The sequence below is a fragment of the Centropristis striata genome, chromosome 16 (genome assembly GCF_030273125.1).
Source record: "Centropristis striata isolate RG_2023a ecotype Rhode Island chromosome 16, C.striata_1.0, whole genome shotgun sequence".
Classification (NCBI taxonomy): domain Eukaryota; kingdom Metazoa; phylum Chordata; class Actinopteri; order Perciformes; family Serranidae; genus Centropristis; species Centropristis striata.
The window spans coordinates 1,405,909-1,412,839 of record NC_081532.1 but is presented as its reverse complement, the minus strand read 5'-3'; the positions used below and the strand labels follow the sequence as shown (position 1 = coordinate 1,412,839).

At 35.8% G+C, this 6,931-nt stretch overlaps 1 protein-coding gene across 1 annotated transcript in view; it reads right to left on the bottom strand.

Moving 5' to 3' along the window:
- Positions 1-646, bottom strand: part of LOC131988115 (GTP-binding protein Di-Ras1-like) — a 37,009-nt gene extending 36,363 nt beyond the window's left edge. The window contains exon 1 of the mRNA XM_059353139.1: positions 509-646. The gene's annotated coding sequence lies outside the window, so the exon portion shown is untranslated. The remainder of the gene's footprint in view (positions 1-508) is intronic.
- Between the last annotated feature and the right edge of the window lie 6,285 nt (positions 647-6,931).

Below are 6,931 nucleotides of genomic sequence, written 5' to 3'. Positions count from 1 at the left end.
CATCCATCCCTCCAGACTCTATGGCTTCATTCATAAATACCAGCAGAGGATCGCCATCATTTCGCAGTTGCAGCGACCCCCACCCCTCCTCCTCCTCCTCCTCCTCCTCCTCCTCCCTTTACTCCTCAAAGCAATATCATAATCCCAACACCCTCATATCTCTGCCCTCTCTCTCTCTCTCTCTCTCTCTCTCTTTCTCCTGCTGACTGCCAATATGGCTGTGCGGGCATATAGTCCTCATACAATCCTCCCACCGAGCTGCTCACACACTCAGTCACACTGATCAGCCGCTCAGCACGTTTAAAAGCGACAACAAGCGCAGAAATAAACACATAAATAGATAAATAAATAAATAAATAAAAGCGGTTTGTTCGTGCAGCAGACATCCCTCCCTCCATCCATCCCTCCATCCATCCAGGCAGCAGCAGCAGCAGGAGGAGCGCCGCGTTACGCCACAGAATGCCAACATGTCCCTCCATGTAAAGAGGAGCAGCACCTCCTTAAATACCTGGTGGTGAAGAACAGCTCCGCTTCAGGCTCGTGCTCGGTTCACGCGGTGTAAGACAAACGCCGAAAGCGTCTTAAAGCATTTTACTGGGTTCATGTAGAGCTCATGTCGTCCGGTCCAACACCACCACAGCTCTCTCTCTCTCTCTCTCTCTCTCTCTCTCTCTCCCTTCCTCTCTCTCTCTTCCTCTCTCTCTCTTCCTCTCTCTCTCTCTTCTCGCAGAGAGGACGTGGGAGGTGCTATGCCCTCTCCCTTTTCTGTCCACACTTGATTTTTCTTTCAGTTCATACACTTCCTAGTGGTCGGATGCCAGAGAAACCAGCTATTTAACACAGACTGACTCTAAAAAAACTGGAGGAATGTGACAAAAAATAAAAATAAAAATAAAAATAAAGACTGCATGGGTTATCTCAACCTCACAATCTAAACACATGATATAATAATTATATATATATATATATATATATATATATATATATATATATATATAAATAATTTCTTATTTTAAGGCGTTCAACATGCTTATTTCTAGATTTAATAATCTTAATTTAAGAAATTAAATTAAAAAAAAGACTGCACGGGTTATCACAACCCTTCAATCTAAACAATATAATAAATATATTATATATATAATATATGTATATATATATATATTTATATTATATATATATAATATAAATATAATATAAATATATATATATTACTTATATATATATAAAATTATATATATATAATATATATATATTAAAAGTACCTCATCTATACATTATAGCATTTTCAGTAGTCATTTATTTATTTTTATACTTATTTATTACATCACATGTCCTTGTTCTTGTTTTTCTTGGTATTTTTAAATGTTTTTACTCATGTTGTTTTGTTTTATGATTGTCATAAATATGCACCGCATGCAGTGGCATTTTCAATTTGGTTGTATAGTTAACTATATAATGACAATAAAGGCTATTTGATTTGATTTTGATTTTTTTTAAAAAGAAGAAAAGAAGAAGAAACTTGAATAAAAAGATCAATGGGCCCAGTGCAACAGATCACATTAAAGCTGCCTAATTGATGGAATTATTCACATTCAAAAAATGTCAAAAAGGATTTAATTTCCTAATGATTTTGTCCATGTTTCACCCACATATCTCAAGGTAGAAGTCTGCAGGTTTCCCTTTGGATTTACAGCTGCAACTGTGAAATAAAACATGACGTTTTGAGGGAAATGTGGTGAGAAGTGTTGGATTCTCTGGACCAGATCAGACATTTAAAGTGGACTTGCAGGTTTGTCTTTGTGCCACAGAAACAAAGTAAACTAATGTTTGAAGTGTGCAGATAAAAATAAAAATAATCTGGCATCATTTTCAGATTCATGTTTTTGTGCATGCTCCTTGTTCAATAAAGACTAATCCAACATTTTGCTATCAAGGTAAATCCACCTCCAGAGTGCTTTCTCGGTACTTTATCAACATAAATAATGCATAAATTATAAATCATTAATCAAATCAGGCCCATAACTGCATCAATCAAGCAGGGGGAGCTAAAAATAGAGACAATACATGATTGGATGCTGTGTATTTAGTGTTATTGGTGAGGTAATATCATGTGTAGTCAGCTTGGAGAGCTTTTAATTAAAAGACAGAAAGCCATCTCTGGTAGTCTGATCCGGGATCAGCACCACGGACAGCGACCTCATTGTGTTTCAGCACCACGGAGAGAGACAGTCAGGCTCTAATGCTGCAGGCTGTGTGGGGGAAATGTTGTAAATAACAACAGAACACAGCACAACAACATGTCAGGGCTGCAGATAAGGGATAAGATCACAGAGGAGATAAAACATGAAGCCATGAGAGGCCCAGATGGATCCTCGGCCTCTTCATCTGCACCAGAGACCTCCAACATTTCAACATTTCCTCCAGGACCAGAACCAGAACCAGAACCAAAACCAGAGCCAGAGGAGCCTAGCTCTGGTGCTAATAAAGGCCTGTGGCCGCTCAGACCGGCCTGTTGGAGCTGTTTGTCTCTACGTGACGCTCTCACTGATGACTCACCATCTCCGCCTCTCCGCCTGGAGTCTGTCTCCCCCTGGAGGCCGCAGGAGGAACTGCAGCAGCAGACCAGCAGACAGGAGGAGGAGGTGGGGAGGAGGAGGTGGGGAGGAGGAGGAGGTGTTTAGAGGTGGGGAGGAGGAGGTGTTTAGAGGGAGATTTGTGCTAAAATGTTCAAACATTTGTTCGAATTCAAACAAAAAAAGATTAATCACAATATCAAATACAACATTTAAATGAAGTTCAATTTAAATGACTTGCAATCACAACAAAAAGAGAACAAAAAGAGACACGAAGCGACCAAAAAGAGACACAAAGTGACAAAAAATGACAAAAAAAAGACACAGTTTCAAAAAAAAGATACAAATGACCAAAAAAAGACACAAAGTGACTAAAAGTAACACAAAATGACCAAAAAAAGACACAAAGTGACAAAAAATGACAAAAAAAAGACACAGTTTCAAAAAAAAGATACAAATGACCAAAAAAAGACACAAAGTGACTAAAAGAAACACAAAATGACCAAAAAAAGACACGAAGTGACTAAAAAAAGATACAAAGTGACAAAAAATGACACAAATGACCAAAAAAAGACACAAAGTGGCTAAAAAAAGACACAAAATGACCAAAAAAAGACATGAAGTGACGAAAAAAGATACACAGTGACAAAAAATGACACAAAATGACCAAAAAAAGAGACACACAATTTCCAAAGAAGATACAAAATGACCAAAAAAAGACATAAAGTGACAAAAAAACACACAAAATGACCAAAAAGAGACACGAAGTGACTAAAAAAGATACAAAGTGACAAAAAATGACCAAAAATGACCAAAAAAAGGACACACAATTTCCAAAAAAAGATACAAAAAGACCAAAAAAAGACAGGAAGTGACTAAAAAAGATACAAAGTGACAAAAAATGACACAAAGTGACAAAAAACCCCACAAAATGACCAAAAAGAGACATGAAGTGACTAAAAAAGATACAAAGTGACAAAAAATGACACAAAATGACCAAAAAAAAGGACACACAATTTCCAAAAAATGAAAAACACCCAGATTGACCTTCTAAGTGGCTTGGAAGATATATTGGTTCTCATAGACGTTATATGGGTGCCATCTCTGATCTGCAATCTTGATGAAGGGGCTCCTACCAAAAATGAAACTATGGTGATGGAGAGCATGTGAAAAAATGTGCTGCTTTTGTCCGACGTGTTTTATTGCCATAAAATCAACAGTGCTAATATCGTTTTACAGTAATATTAGAAAAAGTTGCACTGTATTTATTATGGTAAAGTTCTGCAACCACAGCTGCTGTTTTTTTTTACCGTAAAAAAACAACAGGTTTTTTTGGGTTTTTTTACAGTGTAGGATTCATACTCTGAGGACCATAAATTAAATTGTAGTTGAGATTTTGAATTCACAGCAACAGACCGACCGACATTGACAAATATGTTGCTAAAAGCTGCTCGTCATGAGAGAAATCCAGCTGAAAAACATAGAAAAACGTGTTTCTAAACAGCGACTCCTTCCTTCCTTCCTTCCTTCCTTCCTTCCTTCCTTCCTTCCTTCCTTCCTCGTCCTCTTCTTCCAGCTTCTATCAGCCGTTACAACGAGGCAACACAATGCAATCTCTGGTTTCTGCTCCAATCTGTTTAATCAATAACCTGTCGGCCCCCAGAGACCAGAGGAACCAGACTAACAGCCAGCAGACCTTCCTTTCTCGTATCCTTCTTTAGTTTCCTTCCTTCCTTCTTTCGTTTTCTTGTTTCCTTCCTTCCTTCTTTCATTTTCTTGTTTCCTTCCTTCCTTCTTTCGTTTCCTTCCTTCGTTCCTTCCTTGTTTCCTTCTTTCGTTTCCTTCCTTGTTTCTTTCGTTTCCTTCCTTGTTTCCTTTCCTTCCTTGTTTCCTTCTGTCGTTTCCTTCCTTCCTTGTTTCCTTCTTTCGTTTCCTTCCTTCCTTGTTTCCTTCTTTCGTTTTCTTCCTTCCTTGTTTCATTCCTTGTTTCCTTATTTTGTTTCCTTCGTTCCTTGTTTCATTCCTTCCTTCCTTGTTTCCATCTTTCGTTTCCTTCCTTCCTTCCTTGTTTCCGTCTTTCGTTTTCTTCCTTCCTTGTTTCCTTCTTTCGTTTCCTTATCTCGTTTTCTTCCTTCCTTCCTTCGTTTCCTTCCTTCCTTCCTTGTTTCCTTCCTTCCTTCCTTGTTTCCTTCTTTCGTTTCCTTCTTTCGTTTCCTTCCTTCCTTCGTTTCCATCTTTCGTTTCCTTCCTTCCTTCCTTCCTTCCTCCTCCCTCCCTCCCTCCCTCCCTCCCTCCTCCTCCCTCCTCCCCTCCCCGTGGTGTCCTCCTCCTCCAGTGTTTCCTCCTCATTACATCCAGTGCGTGAACACAAAGCTTCTCCTGTTCGGAGCTCCTGAAGCGTGAAACAGCCGAAGACGCGTTAAAGTGGCTGTTAGACGTCTGAATGCTGATAAATGACCCGAGGCTGGAGGTCAAAGGTCAAGTGGAGAAGAAGGAAGAACGCTGCATGGAAATAATGTCTTCTCAGCAACAAATCACCACAAAAACTCTGCTGTTCCAAATTTAATTTAATGCTAAAAAGTTAATTCAAAATTATTTAACAAAAGACACAGAATTACCAACAAAAGACAGATTAAAAAAAAGACACAAAATGACCAAAAAAGACAAAATTATTTAAAAAAAAGACAGAATTATTTAAGAAGACACAGAATTACCAAAAAAAAGACAGATTTAAAAAGACACAATTATTTAAAAAAAAAAAAGACAAAATTATTAAAAAAAAGACAGAATTGTTAAAAAAAAGACAATTAAAAAAAGAAAAAATTTAGAAAAGACACAAAATTACCAAAACAATACACAATATTACCAAAAAAAAGACAAAATTATTAAAAAGTGTCTTTTTTGATAATTCTGTGTATTTTTTTGGGCAATTTTGTGTCTTTAATTAATAATTTTGTGTCTTTTTTGGTAATTCTGGGTTTTTTTTCTGTCATTTTGTGTCTTTAAGTAATTTAGGTTTTTTTGGTAATTTTGAGTCTTTTTTTATTTTTATTTTGAGTCTTTTTTTGGTCATTTTACTGCCTCCAGCAGCTCCCAGGTAATTTGAGTTTGAGACCCCTGTTTTACAGCATATCAATTTCAAAAAGGGAAACTGAATATTTAATGATTCCCAAAATACAGCGTGAAATATTCGGGCACCATTTATAAAAATAAAGCAGTTAAATCTCATTAATAACAAATATGGAGCTGCAGCGTGAACTAGAGTCACATCCACAGAGGTTATGGATCCAGAAATATAATTTCTCTGACTCAACACTGCTATAAAAATAATAAAAAAACCAGTTACAGAAGTCGCTGGTGCGTGAACGTTGTAATTTAGACCAAATAAAATCCAATTTCCCACTTTGTGAAACAGGAATAAATGTGAAAGTTTAAAGCCAGACAAGCTTTTTTGGTCTTTTTTTGTGTCTTTTTATTGGTCATTTTTGTGTCTTTTTATTGGTCATTTTTGGTCTTTTTTGTGTCTTTTTATTGGTCATTTTTGTGTCTTTTTATTGGTCATTTTTTGTGTCTTTTTATTGGTCATTTTTTGTGTCTTTTTATTGGTCATTTTTGTGTCTTTTTATTGGTAATTTTTTGTCTTTTTCGTGTCTTTTTATTGGTCATTTTTGTGTCTTTTTATTGGTCATTTTTGGTCTTTTTTGTGTCTTTTTATTGGTCATTTTTGTGTCTTTTCTGGTCATTTTTTGTGTCTTTTTATTGGTCATTTTTGTGTCTTTTTATTGGTCATTTTTGTGTCTTTTTATTGGTCATTTTTTGTGTCTTTTTATTGGTCATTTTTTGTGTCTTTTTATTGGTAATTTTTGTGTCTTTTTATTGGTCATTTTTGGTCTTTTTATTGGTCATTTTTGTGTCTTTTTATTGGTCATTTTTTTTGTCTTTTTATTGGTCATTTTTGTGTCTTTTTATTGGTCATTTTTGGTCTTTTTTGTGTCTTTTTATTGGTCATTTTTGTGTCTTTTCTGGTCATTTTTTGTGTCTTTTTATTGGTCATTTTTGGTCTTTTTTGTGTCTTTTTATTGGTCATTTTTGTGTCTTTTTATTGGTCATTTTTGGTCTTTTTTGTGTCTTTTTATTGGTCATTTTTGTGTCTTTTTTGGTCATTTTGGGTCATTTTTTGTCTTTTTATTGGTCATAAATTATTTGTGTAATTGCAAAAGAAATATTCGACACAAAATGACCAAAAGACACAAAGTGACTAAAAAAAAAGACACAAAAATGACCAAAAAGACACAGTGACTAAATAAAAAAAATGACCAAAAAGAGACACGAAGTGACTAAAAAAAATCCAAAGACAC